General features: G+C 39.3%; 1 pseudogene; it reads left to right on the top strand.

The window, feature by feature from the left end:
• LOC102764805 overlaps window positions 1–22023 on the top strand; it is a 42965-nt pseudogene extending 20942 nt beyond the window's left edge.
• The last annotated feature ends 536 nt before the right edge of the window (window positions 22024–22559 follow it).

Here is a 22559-nt window from a genome sequence, read left to right as displayed (position 1 = left end):
GAACCCTTCAGCAAGAGTCGCCACAAGAACAATGGCTCTCAAGTCTCAAGGCAGGCAGACGCCACCAAGCACTGTAATCACCGCAGTGGTGAACACCACTGGGCAACCACCTCTCAGAAGTCTGGATCCGCCTTGCAGGACCTTCTCAGTTCATTCCTTATTGGCTTTTTCCTCAGCTCTCAGGGGAGCCGCCACTCCCTGTAGATGCTACCTTGTAGATTTTGGTGTTCTCTTTTATCCTTTTCAGTTGTCTACCATATTTTATCTCATAAAAAATTATATCAAACTTTTCCTGTCAAATGAATGGTGTGGTTTCTGGCTCCTCCCTAGACCCGGTTTGATATGCTATGTGTTTAGCAATATGACACATGAATATTTATCATCTCCCTCAATATTACCAAGAGTTAGGAAACTAAAACACAAGTTCAGCTAAAGGTATCTGAAAATATTAATATGCATACTTGTTAATCTAGTAATCTACTTATAGAAAATCATTCTACAAAAATAGAATTTTTGGTAAATGCCAAAAATTAATGCATAAGAATATTTTTATCAAAGTTGAAAAGAACAAAAGCAGATTCAAACTTATTTAAATAATATTTTTAAGTATATAGTCACCTTTATTATAATTCACAAATACATTAGAAAAGGATTTTAAAAACAACATTTAGACTTGCATGGGCTTCTGCTTTCTGTTCATTCAGCTGCACAATTAGAAAACCAACTTTGAGGATAAAAAAGCAAAGTATCATTTTAATTTCAATTTTTTGCCTCACACATTCTGAAAAGTTTTCTGGGCCTTTTAGGTCCAAAGACCAATACTGTCTTAATAAAACTGCCCAGCTCTAGCCAGTTTGGCTCAGAATAGAGCGTAGGCCTGAAGACTGAAGTATCCCGGGTTTGATTTTGGTCAAGAGCATGTACCTCGGTTGCAGGCTCCTCCCAGGCCCAGACCCTGGTTAGGGAGCCTACAAAAGGCAGCCAATAGATGTGTTTCACATTGTTGTTTGTCTTTCCCTCTCCCACGCTCTCTAAAAATTATTGGAAAAAATATCCTCATGTGAGGATTTAAAAAAAAAAAAGCTGCCCATGCTCAGTACCTTCTGTAATTACTTATAAATTTCAATGGGCCGTGTGGCCAATGGAACATTCTATTAGTCTACCAGTAATCCAGATCTGGGGATGACAGAATTGCATTCCTGTGAAACAGGGGGTCCCTCGAAAATAAGGACGACGGAGTCCAATGCGCTGGGGCGTCCTGCATGCACGACTCCGGAGACCAGGTTCAGAGACACAGATCTAACTTTATTGAGGAAGTACAAGCAGCCAATGCAATGGGGACATGCTTGCTATGTTATCCAATGGGCATGAGGGTCGGGGCTAAGAGTAGGTGGCTCCTGGAGATTTGTCAGGCGGGTGTTGCCACTTCCTGGTGTGCCAAGGAAGTCTGTTCGCTGGAGTGTACTCACAGCGTTGCTTCGGCCGCAGCACTGAGCTAGATCTCCTGAGCTCTTCCCACATTCCTGTCTTTTCCCTTTTACTCCAAAGGGCAGCTACTTATTTTCCAAAAACAGCCATCACTTTAGAGTAGGGGTCCTCAAACTACGGCCCGCGGGCCACATGCAAATACAAATATTGTATTTGTTCCCGTTTTGTTCTTTTACTTCAAAATAAGATATGTTGCAGCGTGCATAGGAATTTGTTCATAGTTTTTTTTAAACTATAGTCCGGCCCTCCAACGGTCTGAGGGACAGTGAACTGGCCCCCTGTTTAAAAAGTTTGAGGACCCCTGCTTTAGAGGAACCCAAAAAGCATTTGTCAACTGCAAAAAAGGTGAGGTGGCTCCTTTTCGTTCCCAAGTCAAGTTATTTAGAATCTTGACTGAAGGCAAACACCAGGAAGGCTGAGCAAAGGTCTCCCCCTAAAAGCTATTTTAATAATATTTTTAAAAGACTTATTAAAGGATACCTACATGTCACAAAAACAAGCACTATAAATGAATACGGCTGGGCAAAACTCATGCAAACTGGAACTAGTAACTAGGACATTGTCAGAACCAAGACATTGCCTTTCTCTTTGTTTCATAAGAGCCATAGCATCCATCCCCATAACCTGTGTTTCCATCTCCCTCATTCCATTCTATTTTTTCTTCTTTCCATAGCGCTCCAATATGCTATATTGCCTATTTAAAATATTGATTGTCTCTCTCCTCTAGGATATACGCTTTACGAAAGCAGAGATCTTTGCTCTATTCATTGATGTGTCCCAAGCAGCTAGAACAGTGATTGGCATAGAGTAGGTGCTTTGTCCATATGTTCCATTTATTCTCTTTCTATAGACTCATTATTTCTTTGTAATCTGTGCCTGCAGATGGTTAAATATGGCTGCTACATCCCCCACCTTAAGCTATTAGTTACTTGCAGAGTTTATTAGTTTACAATTCCAAATAATTGAGCAAGAATTCTGATTGTTACTACTCATCTTACCACTTTAAGCTAAACCACAAGCAATGGAAGCCCAAAACCTCGGTTGTCTGGGAGGAGAGGCAGATGCAATGTCTTGTATTCCACTGCCCATTCAGAAATTCCTAAGTTGATAGTTAGGTCAGAAAATGTCCTGTATATTTAATACAAAGGTATTTATTATAGCATTATTTTTGGTGAAAAAAGTAGAAACTATCTAAATATCCATTAATTTATATCCATTCATTAAAAGTGATTATTCAGTCTATATTTATTGACATGGAATTACATTAATCATACATAGGTTTTAAAAGGATATCATGAAATAAAATAAAGAGTAAGATTTCATTTCTATAAATTATGCATAGAAAATTCTGAAAGGCTTTTTACTAAAGTGTTACAGTGGTTAATTTCGGTGGAGGGAATACCTTAGTTTTCTCTCAATTTTTTTGTGTTTTCTTATTTTTCTACAATAGAATAAAACCACTTATATTCTGTAGGAGAAAATAGAAGAGGAAAGAAGAGTGAAACACATATTTAAAAAAAAAAAAGACTCAGTTACGGAAGAAGTCATCCTTAGTTAAAAAAAAAAAAAATGACTCTAGTAACATAAGGATTAAATTAAAATTATATAGTGTGTGAGCTTCAACAATGATACAAATTGAATGAATTGAAACCTATCAAGTATAACCAAATTCATGAGTTCATCTAGCTTTTCCTGGTAATCCACAAGGTAGTCAAATGGAAGATGAAAGGAAGTTTCTCTTTATAAATTTACTAGAGGCCCAGTGCAAGAATTTGTGCATGGGTGGGGACTGGCCAGCACAGGTACTGATCAGGCCGATCAGAGCCAGGCTGGCCGGGATGAGGGGCTGTGGGAGGTTGTCCAGTTGGCCCCGCCCACCCCATCAGGGCCAAGTGGGTGGGGGGAGGGGGCGCCCGCAGGAGGTCAGCCAGCCACGCCCCAATCAGGGTGGTTGGCCAGCTGCAATGCATGTCATAGTGATCAGTCATTCTGGTCGTTCGGGTCGCTTGGCTTTTATATATATATAATTCAAATTAATAAGTGAAAAAAGAAATGATAAAATTTAAAAATTCTATTTATAACTGCCAATGAATAATTGATACAGGCATTAAACAAAATGGTTGCTAAATTACAAAAGAAAAAGAAAAACTGGACATGTACCTCCCAAAACTATAACAAAGACTAAGTATAGCCTTGTCAAAGGAATCAAGGTGAGTCAGGTCAACCCTCTGAATTTAGTTGCCAATGTGTAAGAAATATCCATGACAAAGAAACATGTTGAACTGCACCAAAAGGATAGCATCATCAACATCCAGACTGTGGGAAATTTTACATATCAAATTTCCCAGGGTGTTTAACAGATACCCCATAAAGAAATAAAACAGATGAAAGATGAAGATAGAGATTTTTTAAAAGACTGAAAAGCATATCAAATATTTTAAGAATATACTGTGTTGATGGATTGAAAGAATCAACATCATTAAAATGTCCATACTATCAAAGCAATTTATAGATTCGATTCAATTCCCATTAAGATACCAATTGCATATTTCACAGACCTAGAACAAACTCTCCAAAAATTCATCTGGAATAAAAAAAAAAAAAGACCCCAAATAGCCACAGCAATCCTGAGAAAGAAGAAAAAAGTAAGAGAGATCTCAATATCAGATATCAAGCTATACTACAAAGCCATTGTTCTCAAAACTGCCTGGCACTGGAACAAGAACAGACATATAGACCAATGAAACAGAACAGAGATCCCAGAAATTGACCCAAGCCAGTATGCTCAATTAATATTTGACAAAGGAGACAAGAGCATACAATGGAGTCTAGATAGTCTCTTCAATCAATGGTGTTGGGAAAATTGGACAGATACATGCAAAAAAAAATGAAATTTGAACACCAACTTACACCATACACAAAAATAAACTCAAAATGGATAAAGGACTTAAATGTAAGATGGAAATCCATAAAAACCTTAGAGCAAACACAGGCAGCAAAATATCAAACATTTGTCATGGCAATACCTTTACTGATATAGCTTCTAGAATCTAGGGCAATGGAACTTAAGAAGAAAATAAACAAATGAGATTTCATCAAAATATAAAGCTTCTACAGAGCAGGAAAAAATACCAACAAAACAACAAGAAAGCCCACTGCATGGGAGAACATATTTGCCAATGTTATCTCTGATACAGTTTAATCTCCAAAATTTACAAGGAACTCATACAATTTAACAAAAGAAAGATAAACAACCCAATCAAAAAATAGGCAAAGGACCTAAATAGACAGTAATTGAAAGAGGATATACAGAAGGGCAAGAATCATATGAAAACATGCTTAAAGTCACCAATCTTTCAAGAGATACAAATCAAAACAACAATGAGATGCCAACTCACACCTGTCAGAAGCTCCTTTCCTATTACAGACAGTCCTCGGGTTACGTCAGACTCGACGTACATTGTTTCATCTCACTCATTTGTGTATTATAATGAACAACATAAACCGATGAACAAAAACATATCCAGAGACAGAGAAGCACTGATCAGACTGTCAAACCTCAGAGGGAAGGCAGGGGAGCGAGGGGTAAGAAATCAGCCAAAGAACTTGTATGCTTGCATATAAGCATTACCAATGAACACAGTCACTATTGGGGTGAGGGCATTTGCTGGTTGTGGGAGTGGACAGGGAGAGAGGTCAATAGAGGAAAAAATAATAATATTGTACTAGCTATGTACGAGCCAAGGTGGGTACTTGAAATACTAGAAGGACCACTCTGTAAAGTATGATTATCTAATCGCTATGTTGTGCACCTGAAACTAATACAGAATAATATTGAATGTGAGCTATAATGGGAAAAAAAGATGGAAAATTGTATGTTATATGTTTTTCATCCTCATAATAAAAAAGAAATATTTAAAAATGTAAACTAGAGTGTCTAGTGATACAGATTGAGTGATAAAACTATAAAAAGAAAAATGCAAAGTCACTATAGTCTAAACTAAAGTTGGGCAGAAGTGCATTATAGTTGGAATAGGACAAACAGAAAGGGCTTCTCGGTGACTATTTCTTGAGCTGGGTGATGCTTACCTTATAATAAATCATTAAGCTATATATTGATTTGGGTAATTTTCCATACCTGTCTTTTATTTTACAATAAACGGGGTTTTAAAAATAAACAGAGTTGACATACATAGGATTAGATAAAGTTTAGCCTCCCTTTTTTAGGAGAGGAGGCTCAGTAGAGTAAATTAAAAGGCAGGAAATTGAGAGAGATGACAAGATATTGCAGGGAAGGTGGAAAGTAAAGTGAAGTAACATAAAGGAAGTTAAATGTGATGAGAATAAAAAACTTTTCCAAGCTCACAATTTTGTCTTGCTCAATTCATACCCCTTTTCAGAATCTATTGTGCTCCAGAGGGCACAGCCATATGCGTCCTGAAAGTGCAATGATGCTTCCCAGCCACCTAAAGGATAGTTTCTGACTATCTTTTATTTTCTAGATATCAAAATAATTATGCATAAATGAAAATAAACATGTCAATAATATTGAAACACCTGTTAACTGAATCATCTTTCATTGGTTTCCAAAGAAGCAAAATAATCCATAATTTTTTAACAAAGAAAATCAGTCCAGTTCATACTATAAACTAAAAGAAACCATTTTGAGATTCTTAAGGCAGTATTTCCAAGTTGCAGCATACTACAAACTAACTGAATTAGAAATAATTTGTCCTGAATGTCCAAGTACTCAAATTAATCTCTTTGAATTGTTTCATCCCTTTGTCTCCCTTTTTTTTTTCCTCTGATACTCTTTTCTGTGCTCCACTGACCCCCATTCCAAACTTGGATGGTAACAGAAAAGAGATGGGAGGGGAGAAGAACACCTGGCAGCTTCAAGAGCAGAAGTGTGACTCAAATGAAAATATATTTCAGAAATAGTTGTAAAGGATGTATTGAGTAAGGAAGGGGGGAAGGAGGCAGATGCATAGAGAGACCAATGTAAAGGATAATCCAAACTGGGCCAAAGACCTGGTTTCTTAGAACTAGACATCATTGTTGTGGTTTTAATTTGAATTTATCTGATGATTAGTGACATTAAGCATCTTTTCATGTGTCTACTGGCCATCTGCATGAACTATTTGGAGAAGTGTCTATTCAGGTCCTTTGTCCATTTTCAATTGTGGTTTTTTTGTTTGTTTTGTGTTTTGCTATTGAGGTTTTTTTTTGTTTCTTTTTAAAATTTATCTTTATTGTTGAAGGTATTACAAATGCCCCCCTTTTTTCTCCCCATTGACACTCTCCCCCGACTCTGGCCCCCTCCTCAGGCCTTCACAGCACTTTTGGCTGTGTCCATGGGTTATGCATATAAGTTTTTTGGTTAGTCTCTTCCTGCTCCCCCACACACACACACTCCCACCTTCCCTCTGAGATTCATCAATCTGTTACTTCCATGTCTATGGATCTATTTTATAAGTTCTTTATAAATTTTAGATATTAACTCCTTTACAGAAGTATTGTTGAATATGTTCTCGCACTCAGTGGGCTGTCTTTTCATTTTGTTGATGGTTTCCTTTGCTGTGCAAAAACTTTTTAGTTTGATGTAGTCCTATTTGTTTATCTTTTCTTCTGTTTCCCTTACCTGAGGAGATATATCTAAAAAATATATTTCTATAATAAATGTTCAAGATTTTATTGCCTATGTTTTCTTCTAAGATCATTGTGGTTTAGAGTCTAACATTTAAACCACATTTTTAGTTTATTCTTGGATACAATGTAAAAAGATGGTTGGTTTAGCTTCATTATTTTGCACATATCTGATGAGGTATTATAGAATTACTAGAGGCTCGATGCATGAAATTCATGCAAGGGGCTCGGCCCTCACAGACCCAACTTCATCCAGAAGGTTGTCTGGAAGGATGTCCAGAAGGTCATTTGGCCATCTGGTCTAATTAGCATATTACACTTTTATTATTACAGATACCCCTGAAATCTATATAATTTTGTTAACCAATGTCACCCTAATAAATTCAATAAATAAATAAGTAATAAAGTTACCCACCAACTGTATAACTAAAAAACACCACCTAGACAAGATCAGAATAGACTAGCAAATATCCAAACCATGTTTCCAAAATATTATGACACAGATGAAGCCATTAGAGAGAGAGAAGAGGGTCCCTTTTAATCTAGCATGAGCTAAGTTTAGGGATGTTTAACCAGCCCTTTCCAGCTTTCCCAGACATGAGAGAATTTGAAAGGCATCTTTGTGAATGATATAAACTGAAAGGAGAAATTGTGTTAAACACATAACTAATCTAACTGTAATATTTCTTTAATGATTAAGAGGCTCTTTGATATGTAACAATAACTAAAACTCACCATTATAATCAATTATCACTGCATTTGTGATTTACAAAAATACTATTTGAAACTCTAATAAGGAGAACTCTGAGAAAACAACTGTACACTGAAAACACTTCAGTACGCTTCCTTTACTCATCTCTCCTATCTTTTTTCAGACAAAATTAAAATATTTATTGAGAACATGTCTTCCAAAGCCAGTAAAATGATACTTAAAAAGCTTAACAACATTTTCGAAATCTAGAACATATGCTGTGTATAAAATATATTTGGTCCTACATAAATATATTGAGCACATTAATAAATGCCCCTTTTGAAAGCTCTTCACTCACAAGGACTTTAAGTCATTTTTCAAAAAATAAAGGACTAAGAGGAGTTTTAAAAATTAGCATAACTCAGCCTTCTCCAAGTTATTTTGACCTGCTTCAAGGTTAGTTGTTCTTATAAAACATATAAATATGCATATCTTGTCTCTGACTCGGGTTCATTTCAATGTCCTGAAGCAAAAGGAGATAGGAAAGTCATAAGAGACTTTCAGGTATGTGTCCAAGTGAAACAAATACCTCCTATAAATGTGTGCCATTAAGTGTTTTAATATTTTTCAACGCCCAGACTGCATTCCTAGCTGGTTACAAGATACCTGTATTGGCTGCAAGGCTTGCCAGCAGCCTGTGCAAGCTGTTTTCAGCAGCCATCGTGTCTAATCCATCTGCGTGCAAAAGCTGAACCCTATTGGCTCCCCAGTGTTTGCAAAAACAAAGTGTCTTTATGTGGGAGTCCAAACAAATGTAATTCTATTCCACACACTTTACTGATAGGACAGAATTCAACTGGCTGACTATCATGTGGGACAAGTTTTTCTTTAAATATCGAATTCATGACAATATTCAGTTTCCCCATCAAAGCATAACATGGAAATAAAGGAGCAGGAAGTTACTTTTAAAAATTAAAAAGAAAAAAAACTCACACAGCCAATTACCATATTTAGAGGGCTCATCCTATTCAGGAGAGAAGTGGGTTCATTAATTTAACTTTCTCCTCTAATTTCAGTATATTTTTAGCATTGATTTACTAGCCACTGAGATTAAAATTAAAAAGTTCCCTTTTCTCATATCTTAATAAACTAAATAATTTTATTATTTTAAGCCACATTTCCTAAGCTACTGAGAAGGGGGAAAAAAAGGAAAGAGGGAGGGAGAGAGAAAGAGAGAGAGAGAAAACCATGAAAACCTTTCTTACAGTGACATGGATAATACATCAAATTCAACAGCCTTATCAAATAGGATAAAGCAAAGATATTATTTGCCACACTGAATATCATAAGTGCTCAAACACCAAGTCCAATCTTTGTTTAAAGTACTGTTGTTTAGTTTTCTCACATTCCACATTGAAAAATGCTATAATATCCAAGAGATGTATGCTGCACACAGGCTGGTAAACAGGATAATTATCCAACTGCATGTAAGTCATTTCAGCTGCAATTTCTGAGCCAGTGAGCACAATAAAAATGGGCCTCTGGTGATTTGATATATTATCAGACTACTCTCAGGCCTTGCCCCTACACTAATGTGGCAGAAACACTAGTGCAACCCAGGACAACATACATCCAAAATAGGTATTGCTCCCTTTTTTCACAAAACACCAGGTGATCTCCCGTATTGTAGCCAATATGTAATATAGGATGAAGTACCTTCAACTGTTCACTTCAAATAAGAAGCTGAATGGCTAGTCTGGAATAGCCAAGTATGCTGATCCAAGTTGAGCCCATTGTTCTCCTCTAAATATATCCATTATAAAAAAAGTACCAATAATTTTAGCTGAACATAATTGTTTCACACTAATTCAATTCAACAATATGTATTCTATATGCAATGTCCTGTGCTGGGCACAATAAGAAATTAAAAATAAAACACAATCTTTAAAAGCTAGAGTGGAAGGCCAGAGTGTACTATTCCAGAAGGCAAATGATAAAGGATACAGCTTAAATTATTTTCAGTGAACAATGACATAGAAAATTAAAGAATGCATAACCTCATGAATTCTAAAATCTCATCACTTATTTATTATATTTTCTATTTATAAGTAAAAAAGTATTCTGTAAATGAAAAGTGAAAAAGTAGTGTGTACAAAATTGAAGTTTTTAAAAACATTATTAATTAGAAGTACAAAGCAGATTTATTTCATGAAATGTATAAACCAGTTGGTAAGTCACTAGGTCAATTCGATGGAGATTTTTAAGTTCAAACAAAATAACTCCAGAAATTTTATCTTAAGATTCAACAATACAAGGTGGGGCACTGTATGGTTGAAATTCTGAGAAGCCCAGCCTTTCCACAAGCACATCATTAAAATAGCCTCCAGGGAATTCAATCACCTAAGAGTATTATGGGTTAAGAAAATTCTTCCAACAAAAAATGTCATTCTATAGCTATGGACTTGGTATCTGCCTAGGTCTCTAATCACCCTTACTCATGCTTAATTCACCCTTAAACATGCTTAATTTTAAAATTTAAATAATTCTTATAAATTTGAAGCACTCCACTTTCAGCAAAGGAACAAAAAAGAGGCTACTCAAAGCTTTGAGTGCATTGTTTAGCAACTACACTAAACCTGAGCATTTGTACCTCAGAAACAAACCTAATGTCTGGCAAGAAAAGAAAATGCAATCTAGGAAACAAATCATGATAAATTGCTTCTATTCTTTAAGCAAGAGCATTAATCTTGGAAAATTAATTTGACTAATTTTATCTTGCAGAGGGACTTTTATGTTTGTCAAAGAGAGACGATCATTTCATCTGAAGGGACAAAACAGTTATCTTTTTTAATGTTAAAAAGACATCCAACTGACCTCCCCCAGGATGGGTAGTGTTAACTGGTGAGTCTGTTTCCTGGTGTAGACAAGTACATTATCCATTAAATTACTTTTTGTATGAATTCAAGGTATATGTACACTTGTTCAGTCTTCCAGTGAAGACAGTCTGAGTGCACTTAATGTCATTTACATCAGTAACAGGCATTGGGGCAGAAGCATCCTCTTGTAAAGACAATATCGGGCTTAACAATTATAATTGAACAATCATGAAAAATTTTCTGTTTCAACATGATGCTGAAGTAGCATCTCAATAACTAAATTTTCTTCACTGAACCAAAGAAAAGGAAAATGTGGATTATTGTCAAGGTTATTCATCAACCTTCCTGGTGTGTTGCTTCAGGGTCTTGGTCTCCACAGATTGGTCAGCACCAGGGGAGTGGATCATTAGTCAATGCAGCTGACCTTGATGTCAGCCATAGCATCGCTTCACCAGATTTTGCTGCTTTTCTGGTCCTGGAGCTGAAAGAAACACAGCTTAGGCCTAGACCAGTGATGGTGAACCTATGACACGTGTGTCAGAGGTGACACGTGAACTCATTTTTTTGGTTGATTTTTCTTTGTTAAATGGCATTTAAATATATAAAATAAATATCAAAAATGTAAGTCTTTGTTTTACTATGGTTGCAAATATCAAAAAATCTCTATATGTGACACGGCACCAGAGTTAAGTTAGGGTTTTTCAAAATGCTGACACACCGACCTCAAAAGGTTCGCCATCACTGGCCCTAGATGCCATCTCCTTAATGTTTAAGGGCGTGCTGGTGGGAGGACTTCTAGTTTTGGCCATTGATAAGCACCTGGGACTCTTGCCCTGGTAACCTTATGTACCTGGCCCATCTTTCCTGCTCTGCTTATGCCTGGTTAGCTGCCTGCTAAAGGATTGTTGATTTTGGAAACTGAAAATTAGAAACACACTGACAATGTCTTTTCACGTAAAAATTTGTTTAAAAAACAAATTCTATGATGCAAAAAATTCATCTAATTTGGTATTTCCATAATTATTTTTAAATAAAGAAATCAAACTCATATAAAGTAAATATCTGAATAGAAAATGGGTTTACTATTAACCACAAAAGTAACAACCAAACTTTGACAATTCCAATCATGTGTGGCTTTTTATAATTATAACTAGCGAATATTTGAACATAACTAATCTGTGATAGAATAATAATTACATTGTCCAAGAGCTTGCTTTTAAAAATCAACAAAAAACACTAATGTGATCCTATTGACGGTGATCAAAAACAAGCTTTCATACCTCGGACTTTGTGAATGTAACATGGTTGGGAATTACTCTGATAAAAATCAAATTTGCCCAAAGGCATGCTTAATCTAAACATGAAATGTCTCAAAGCTGAACAACTATGAGGTAAGCCAAAAATAAAGTAACTCAAGTAGAGAGTAGCCTACTTCTTCCTTAAAGAAACTTAGAAAAATCTAATTACTGATCTGCTTCAACTCTGAGGTTTTATCTTTAATCCACTAAAAGTTAAAAGGCAATGTATCAAAACTGTAAGCCTGTGGGGGAAATGTTGCCATGGAAAACCACCTGGTTTCACATCCATATATTTAAAGCTTTGCTTTTATTCCTGTTTCTCTATTTTTATCCTCTAAGACTTGCTACACTGGAGACTTATGCGTACTATATTATTGCAGTGACTTTTGAAAAATCACAAATAATAGACACTTGGATAAAACACATTTAATGACCTTACTACTAAAGAATGTGATTGTTTGGAAGACAGATTTTTCCCTGTAAGTATGAGGGGGGAAAGGATAAGATAAAAAATAATAATAACAAGATAAGTAAAAATAAGAGAAAAGAAAGACATAAATAAGAAAGCTCTGTAATCTTTGGCCAAACAATCTTTCTAGCTTTATCAGCCATTTCTCCTCAAAGTATGCCCTGCATTCTCTGATACAGGTATGGGCCATTTCCTCATGCTTTCCCACCTCTGCACCTCTGCAGTCTCTGCTGATTTAAGTGTCATCCGTCTTAGACTCAGCAGAAATCCCATTTCACTAATCTCAATTGTGCCCTAAAGCCCCAAACACATATTCAACCAGATGTTCTCTCTTTTCCTGAGCCTTTTGACCTTCTATTTCTATCATTATCACAGAAACCTTCAACCTGTTATGGTGTATACTACAGATATATATACTTGCCGTACTCCCACACCAAGAGACCACCACCTCCTAAGGCAGTGGTCAACAGTCATAGTCATTTTTGTATCCCTGCAGTGACTAGAACAGTGCCTTTCCCAAAGTGATTAAAGAACAAATAGTTGTTAATTACTAAATTTCAGTTTTGTTTCCACTCTCTCTTTACTTTCATTTTTACAATCTGTAAAAATGGTTTGTTCCGTGTATTTTGTGCTTCTCTATAGCTTTCTCCACTTAGACCCATTACAAAGAACTGGCAGAATCTTAGCCATGTCCTTTACAATTTGGAACTCTCTTTCCTTCTCAGTTTTCAGGAACCACCAGCATCATGACAATAGTCCACCATTTACATAAATGTAATGCTACTTTTTTAGAGATAAGTTCTGTGAAAGCTTTTTTTCAAACATTTTCTCCATAACAATAGTAATTTTGTTATTGAGCAGGGGGAATGGGAAGGATGTCTAACCTACTGTTCCCACCACTGCTCCCGCTACACTATGAAACCTGTTCTTACATTAAAGCAAATGGTGTAAATGAATAGTGAAGAATTGGGGAGAGTATGTGAACTTAAAGAATTCATGCCAAAACCTACTTTCCTCCAGTGAAAGCACATTAGAAATTTTTAAACTTTACCATGGTTGTATTTGTACACTGGTTCATTGTACATTAGCACACTGGCTAACAAAGGCCTGTTGAGAAGGTATGTAGGCCACATGTTTAAAGCCGAGAGCTGGCAGTCCCAGTACCACTTACTAGTAAGTAGCCCTTTTTGTGTACACAAAAATCTCAAGGAATAAAATCATTGTTCACCTAAATCACAAGGTCCTTGAGGACTAGGACTATGTCTTTAATCTGCTTGTCTCTTCCAAGGCCCAGTAGAATATCTGGTACCTTTAAAGACCAGTGAATAATTAATGGAAAAAAAAAAATATATATATATATATAATCTCCTTAACTGACCAGTCGACCATTTGACCAGTTAACTGTTTGACCGGTTGCTAGTATGCTCACTGACCACCAGGGGGCAGACACTCAATGCAGGAGCTGCCCCCTGGTGCTCAGTGCACTCCCACAGCAGGAGTGCCGCTCAACTGACTGTCAGGCACACACCAGGCTCATGACTGGCGAGTGCAGCTGCAGCAGCACGAGCCTCTCCCACCACTGTGAGCAGCACTACCAAGCAGGCACAGCGGGACAGGATGAGTGGGAGTTGTGCGGTGCCCAGCCCAGGCTCGGGCTCCTCCCCAGCTGCCTGCTGCTTTGTACACTACTACATCCCTCAGGGGATGGCAGACTGCCGGTTTCAGCCAGATACCCACAGGCCTGTGGGGATAGGGCCAAAACCAGCAGGCCAACATCTCCCAAGGGATCCCAGATTGTGAGAGGGCACAGGTCAGGATGAGGGACCCCACCAGTGCATGATTCCATGCACTGGGCCTCTAATCCTTATCTAATAAAAGAGAAACATGGTAATTGGCGTACAAACCGCTATCCTTCCCATTGGCTAATCAGCGAGATATGCAAATTAACTTCCAGCCAAGAAGGCCGTCGGCAGCCAGGCAGCTTGAAACTAACATGAGGCTTGCTTGCTTCAGTGACGGAGGAAACCAACGCTCCCCGCCTCCCTTGCAGGCCTCTGAGCCTGCAGTTTAAGAAACATTGTAATGAATATAGACGTTAAACAAAACCCCAAAAACCTGCTTTCAGCGAGGCTGGGATGTTAGAGCTGGAGTTGATACAGAGTTTCGACTATAGAACCGAAACAAACCAGATACCTGCTTTCAGCAGCAGAAGCCTCAGAGCTGGAGCCAAGCCTCAGAGCTAAAGCTGGCCCAGAATAAAAAAAAAATGAAAAAAGAAAAAAAGGAGCAGTTGGGAGCTTCAGTCCCAGCCTGAAAACAGCCCTCAGCCCCTCAACCAGAGTGGCCAGGCACCCCAGTGGGGACCCACACCCTGAAGGGTGTATGACCAGCTGCAAACAGCCATCATCCCCTCATCCAGGCTGGCCAGGCATCCCAGTGGGGCCCCCCACCCTGATCCAGGACACTCTTCAGGGCAAACCAGCCAGCCCCCTCCCGTGTACCAGGCCTCTATTCTATATAGTAAAAGGGTAATATTCTTCCCAGCACTGGGATCAGCGGAGCTCAGAGGCCTCCCAGCACTGGGATCAGTGTGACAGGGGGCAGTGCCCAAACCCCCTGATCGCCTGCGGCTCTGTATGTGACAGGGGGCGGGACCACAACCTCCCTATCGTCCCTGCTCTGTTCGTGACAGGTGAAGGCACCCCAACCCCCTGATCGGCCCTGCTCTGTGTGTGACAGGGGGCGGTGCGCCAACTCCCCTATCGGCCCTACTCTCTGCGTGACAGGGGGGAGCTCCCCAACCCCCTGATCGGCCCTGCTCTGGGCGTGACAGGGGGCAGTGCCCCAACCCCCTGATTGGCCCTGCTCTGTGAGTGACAGATGGTGGCACCACAACCTCCCCATCGACCCTGCCTTGAGTGTGACAGGGGGCGGTGCCCCAACTCCCCAATCGGCCCTACCCTGAGCGTGACTGGGGGTGGCATCGCAACCTCCCAATCCACCCTGCTCTGTGCATGACAGGGGGCGGCACCCCAACTCCCCAATTGGCCCTGCTCTGAGCCCGACCAGGGTCTGCACCTAGGGATTGGGCCTGCCCTCTGCCACCCGGGAGCAGGCCTAAGCCAGCAGGTCGTTATCTACCGCGGGGTCCCAGACTGCGAGAGGGCACAGGCCGGGCTGAGGGACCCCTCTCCCCCCGAGTGCACAAATTTTTGTGCACCGGGCCTCTAGTAAATTAATAAATAAATGAATGAATGAATGATTCGTGTTATTTTACTACATTATATGCTTCATAATCCCTTAGCACTATTAACAAATATCGAGGGTGAGCTTTTTATTTTGTCTCATGCCTCAGTCCATTCATGATGCTACAACAAAATACAATAAACTGGGTGGCTTATGACAAAAAACTTTTATGTCTCACGGTCCTAGAGGCTGGGAAGTCTGAGATCAGAGCGCTAGCAGGGTGACATTTTGGTGAGGGTCTCTTTCTGGTTTAGCTGGTGACTTCAACTGCATCCTCTAAAACAGGAAGGGCTAGGGATTTCTCTGGAGACTCTTTCATAAGGCACTGAATCTCATTTGTGAGGTCTCTGCCCAAGGCCCCACCTCATCTTTGGGGGTTAAGATTACAATATATGAATTTGGGGTGGGGGGAACAAGCATTCAGACGACAACTCCGGGAATACTTTCAGGCACTGACTTTTGTCATGGTTACAGGCTTTTGGCCAACATATGGAAGTGGGAAAGTTGATACTTAGTGAAAACTCTTGGACCAGATCATAATATTTCACTAAGTCAGTATCTCCACCTACGGCTTGGCTTGCCTCTAGGTAACCTGGGCCAGAGTATATCCAACAGGAAACTAAATTGTTTAGGTTTCCATCTTCCCAACTTGTACACAGGCCTAACAAGCTTGAGTCACTAGAATTAGCCTAAACATGAAGATTCAGACAGAGCAATCCTTTTTCCAGTCCTACTTCCATTGTGACCCTAGTAAGCACCACCTGGAATTACACCTGGCTTCACGGCTCTCTCTGTACACTGCTGGACCATCTGGTATTCCTCTCAGGCTGCTCATTTTATTTTCTCTTCTGAAACCTATATCCTTGTAATAGCAAGATTTTTAAACTGAAGGACATTTCTATAGAATGAGTCTTTCAGCATAACATCTAGTTTAATAGCTTACTTCTAAGGAAAATAAAAGTCATAGAAAATAAAATGTCAGATTAACTAGATCCATAAGGCATCAACAAAATTAAATTTTTATGAAGAACAATGTGAAAATGTGTCACTCATTATCTGGGAAAAGGTCTCTATAATCTAGAACACTTTTACTTAGCAATTTATTTTAATGACCTTATTTCTAAATGGACCACTTTATAATGTATATGGAAAATACTTCCAAAAGCATCCCAGTAGTTACTAAGTTACTTTATTTGTTCTTATTTTTAATTATTGCTATGACTATCTTCAACCAATTTAAAGTTTCACTATAAAATTACATGGTTAGCATTAGTAGTAGACATAACATATATGGCTCAAAAACAAAATATAGGTAATCTATTTTTCTGATTATATATTTGAAAGTAAAATGTTGAAAAGCTGAACATACATGACTTCAAACTTGTTTCATCCTCATAAGAATAAAAAATAATAAATAGCTATATAGCTATTTAGCTCTTATATATAGCTACTAGTATATAATAATAATAATAGTTCTGGTACTACTGCCCTTCCAGGTCCAAGCATCATGGTGAAAAAAATCCTTGCAGGCATGTGGGAATGTCAGGCATTAATGACAGGTGAAAGAAATGCCATATGTCCCAAGAAACTATAGAAGTTCAGACTTGTCCCCTTTCCACCCCCTACCTATGGGTGTTGAAGCTCTCTCTAGTCCTCAAACCTCTGCCTGCAGGGCTCAATATGCACTGGGCGCCAGATAAAAGGAGGCTGTCCTACTCTGCATCAGCACTTATGTAGCCTCCACAACCCTAAGCCTCCAGTTAAGAATGAGTAGAGGAAGAAGTGGGATGCAAAGAGTAGTAAAGGAAAAGGCAAAGTAGGCTGGGTGAAAAATCACTATGTGAATGTACAAGGTCCAAGCCACTGGTAGCATAAGAGGCCCCTTAGTTCAGAGAGTAAGAAGATTTGGGTCCACTGGGGAAGATTTGGAGCTGGCTAAAAAACCTCCCTCTACTGCCACACTAAAATCAGGTCCTTTTCCCAAGGGCCAGAATCAGATTACATTGCAGCTGAAATTATATTTCATCAGAACCATATGAAAGACCCAATTCAGTGAATAAGAAACTGTCTATATATGGACTGTATGTTGTATGAATGTGGGGGTTGTGTAAAAGATAAATGTTAAAGACAAGTAGTACAAACCATGCACACCTCCAACCATCATTTACTGATTGTGTTTTTATGAGTTTCTAACATGGGCAAGGCATTTTTCAAAGAACTGAAGATTGAGCAGTGAATAAAACAGATGAGAAAAATCTCTATATGGTTGCCATTAAAGAGTATCTTTTAATGTTTACTTTTAAAATCAGGGAGAATACAAAAAGTGATAGAAATTATTGTTCTCCCCCTTCTCTAAGAACAATTTTCCTTTCTCCATTTTATCCATGAATCCTTCCTGACCACAGCTAGCCAGAAATGTCGAAACTTTTCTGGGACCCAATAAACTTATACTCTGTTCTTCTCATTTCACTCTTAGCATATGCTTCTTCATTTTTGTTTTTCACTTTCTTATGCATGGGTCTTATAAGCACTGTGAGGTCAAGACTTCTAATTTGTTGTTTAACCCACACCCCCAAGTCCCAGTTGGCACAGAGTAGGAGATTCATAAATGTTGACTAGTGAGAATAAATTAAAAGTAAAATAATAATATATTCCAAAGACTAATTTCCTGTAATTCAGGATTTGCTGGCACAAATTTATTGGTCCTTGACTAAATCTTACCATAAATTAAATAACTAAGGGTCAATAGATTTGATCCTAATGCTAATCTATCAATCAGAAGAAAATATTAAACATTTTTTAGAGAGCTGGTTCTAGTCTTAACTCTGATACCAGCTTTTGGAAGCTCAAGCATGTCTCCACATTCATGCTAGGTATGCCAAAAATGAAAGGCCCTAATGGCCCAGGTTGGGTCATTTATCAGGGTCATGATTGCAGTAAGCAGCCTTGAAAAATGAGGTAATGCCTTTCTCCAGTAGTGAATTCCCCCATATACAAGCTCAGTGTTTTCCGGTAACACAACTCACTGTGTGTGCAAGTGCTCATCTGGGCCCACCTGCACAGGTCTCAGGGAACATAGAGAAACAACTCACATGAACATGAAATGCAGGCTTTTTTTTTTTTTTTTTTTTGAGTAATGAAGTACTTTGCCTCTGATGCAGCAGTATCATGTCTTCTACCAACATCTGTGAAGTGGTGGGACATAAGCTTGTTAGCCTGAGAGTTGGGTAACATTTTAGACTTTTCACAGTTTCTGACGATAACTAGTGGGGTAACTTTTAGTAAGTCAGTCTCTCTCTCTCTCCTTACCTTTTAAAATAAGGGATTTGAGTGAGATTACCTCTCAAATTCTTCTAAAAGTTTATCCTTCCTCTGATTGGAGGAGGAAATAGCTTAGAAAAGTATGTAGTCTTCCTTCTACTTATCTCCACCACCTCTAACTTTAAAGATAAAAATGGAAATATTTTATAAAATTCTGTTTGCTATTATTTAATCCCGAGGAAGTTGGGGTGGGTGGGGAGAGAGAGCATGTATGATGCTAAATATGGGGAACTTTTTCTGTATTACTATTGATATAAGAATATACTCTTAGAAAAGGAGAAATAAAATCACTGATCATATAGTATTTGTCAGTAATGTTTTTAATCCCTAAATATCTTCTGTCTCCTTTGTTAGTCTAATATTAAGAGCCCTTCTGTATTCCACAGAGATATTTACTACTAAGCAAATACCTCTCTGCTTTTTTGTATTTCCCACCTCCCTGACCTTTAAGAGCCAGCAGATAGCTTCCTCTTCCGCTTCTGACACAGCTATGAGGTCATCCGCTGAAATAGTGACATTATCAGGTGAAAGAGCCTAGGTCAGCCTGGGTCTGTTAATAACTACATTGTACAGGGCCTTATGCTTTTTGGACATCTAGTATTAGCAAGTAATAAATCAGTGCTGTGTTAAGCCACTGATACCTCAGAGTAAATTTATTAACACAGTGAAATATATCTAATTAATGCAGAATTCTTTCCAGGTTATGTTATGTTACTGTGTTGGCATAATAAAGCTTAACATATGTCACTGGCCTAGTGGTCACATAGCAGAAAGCAAGGAAACTGATATCAGAGGCTAAAAATATGGTCATCCTTATTCTTCATTGGCACAATATTTGGTAAGTAGTTACATGAAGTAATTTGGAAAACAAACAACAGAGTACTGCACAGGGAGCTCTAAGAGAAGAGGTTGGGGAAAAATTGTGTGTATGTTGGTTATTTTTCATTGAGTCTGGCATGTAAATATCAGAAAAAAAAGATAATATCAGGAAAGAATTTACTGATTATAAGAAGATATTAAAGAGAAAATAGAATGTCCCAAAATTCAGGGCCCTATCTATAATAATAAAAGCATAATATGCTAATTAGCCAGGGCTTTGGGGAAGCCTGGGTCCTGGGTGCCAGAGGGAAGCCGGTGCTGGCAGCCAGGGGAAGGAAGGTCTACTCTTGCATGAATTTTGTGCATCAGGCCTCTAGTTGGTTATATAAGCCAATTGCTTTTAAAACCTAAACTGTAAAAGATTAAAAACTGAGCAAATAAAGCTCAATAAAACCTATGGATGGATTGAAATACTTCAGGGGAATCGCAGATTAAAAGTATAAAAGTACTTATTGTTCTAGATGGATTCAATGTATTTACCAACATTAATTCAGGTAAAAGAGAGTTTGTGATGAATATGTGAGGAAAGAAAAGCAAAGAAATATAGCAGAAAAGTCCCAAACATAACTGTCTGTTCAATTATCAGATTATATCACTGACTCCATTTAAATACAAGTTTATTAAGTGTTCAAGACAGTTTTACCAAGCAGCTTTTTGTCTCCTCAAATCTCTGCTTGGTTTGGCCCCCTTGCCTCCATTCCAACCTCCACCATCTCCATAAGGGAGACCCAGAAAACCTACGGGTGTCTATCCCTGGTCCCCAGGCCTTCAGCAGCCACTCTTACTCAAATGGGCACTGCACCTGCATCAGCTCCTTGACCTTTTTCTGGGTGGGCATGGCTACCGGATTGCCTGGGCACCAACATGAATCGGAACAGGGGCTATAGCAGGCCTGGGAGCATGGGGAGCATCACAGTTGTCCAAGTGAAACAAAGCATGCTGAGTCCCTTGAAGCTGGAGGTGGACCCCAGTCTATGTGCAACCAGGAGAAGGAGCAGATCAAGAAACTCAACATGTTTGCCTCCTTTATTGATAAGGTGCGGAGCCTGGAGCAGAAGGATAAGATTCTGAAGACCAAGTGGAACCTCCTGCAGCAGCAGCAGATGACTCACAGTAACATGGACAACATATCCAGAGCTACATCAACAACCTTCCATGGCAGCTAAGAAGCTGAGGCTCGAGGCAGAGTTTGGCAATATGCAGGGGCTGGTGGAGTACTTGAAGAATAAGTATGAGAGATCAACAAGAGCACAGAGATTGACAATGAATTTGTCCTCATCAAGACGGATGTGGATGAAGTTTACATGAACAAGGTAGAGCTGGATCCCACCTGGAAGGACTGACCGTTGAGATCAACTTCTACAGGCAGCTGTATGAAGAGGAGATTTGTGAGTTGCAGGTCCAAATCTCTGACATGTCTGTGGTGCTGTCCATGGACAACAACCACACCCTGGACCTGGATGGCATCATTGCTGAGGTCAAGGTCCAGTCACGATCGCCAACTGCAGCCAGGCCAAGGCCGAGACCATGTACCAGGTCAAATATAAGAAGCTGCAAACATTGGCTGGGCAGCACTTGGATGACCTGCATCACAGGAAGACTGAGATTTCTGAAAGGAACTGAAACATCAGCCCACTCCAAGCCGAGATTGAGGGCCTCAAAGGCCAGAGGACTTCCCTGAAGGCCACCTTTGCTGATGCCAAGTGTGGGGAGCTCAGGCCAAAGTGGTTGAGCTGGAAGCCACTCTGAGGGCTGCCAAGCAGGACATGGACCAGCAGCTATGTGAGTATCAGGAATTCATGAATGTCAAGCTGACCGTAGACATGGAGGTTGCCACCTGCTGGAGGGCGAGGAGAACCAAATGGAGTTGGAGTCTGGGATGCAGAACATGAGTATCTATACCAAGGCCACCAGCAGCTACTCAGGAGTGCTGAGCCCAACTTACAGGAATCTCAACTATGGACTGGGCTTCCAGGCCAACTTGGGTTCTGACAGGGTTATGACTTCTTCAGGTACACCAGCACCAGCTCCTCCAAGACAGTAGTTGTGAAGGAGATTGAGACCCTCCAAGGGAAGCTGGTTTCTGAATCTGATGTCTTATTCACCTGAAAGAATACTGCAGACCCTCCTGTCCTCGAGCCTGTGGGAAAGGAGCCTTGCAGAGGAGCAGTGGACACAGGAGACCTGCCTGAGGCTCAGCCCCAATCTTAAACTCGCCCTTGGGGTGAGGGAGTTTACTGTCTGGGGACTGCCTCTTACCCATGCCCCCAACTAAAAGCCAAATCAAGTGTTTTTTCAAAAATAAAGTCTCAACTGGCTCTACCAACCCTAGAGAAAGAGAGAGAGAGTTGTACCAAGAAAACTGCAAACTTATGACTAATTAGTGATATAAACTGACTCAGGCTTCCAAACTTCAAGGGATAGGAATTAGTCTTCAAAAGCCACACACTCTCTAAAAAGTTAATATTATTCAATGTCTGCTTCAGAATTGGACAAAGAAGATAAAGAAAAAGATGAACCCCACAAGGGGCACAGTCAGGGCCAGTGGAACAATGAACAAAAAAGCAAAGAAGCTTTGCAGAGGAGCTAAGACTAGTCACTGAACGTTCTGATCCAGGGTAGGGATAGAGGGCCCTCCCAGTGAC

The sequence above is a fragment of the Myotis davidii genome, unplaced genomic scaffold (assembly GCF_000327345.1).
Source record: "Myotis davidii unplaced genomic scaffold, ASM32734v1 scaffold409, whole genome shotgun sequence".
Taxonomy (NCBI): domain Eukaryota; kingdom Metazoa; phylum Chordata; class Mammalia; order Chiroptera; family Vespertilionidae; genus Myotis; species Myotis davidii.
This window is presented reverse-complemented; position numbering and strand designations above follow the sequence as displayed.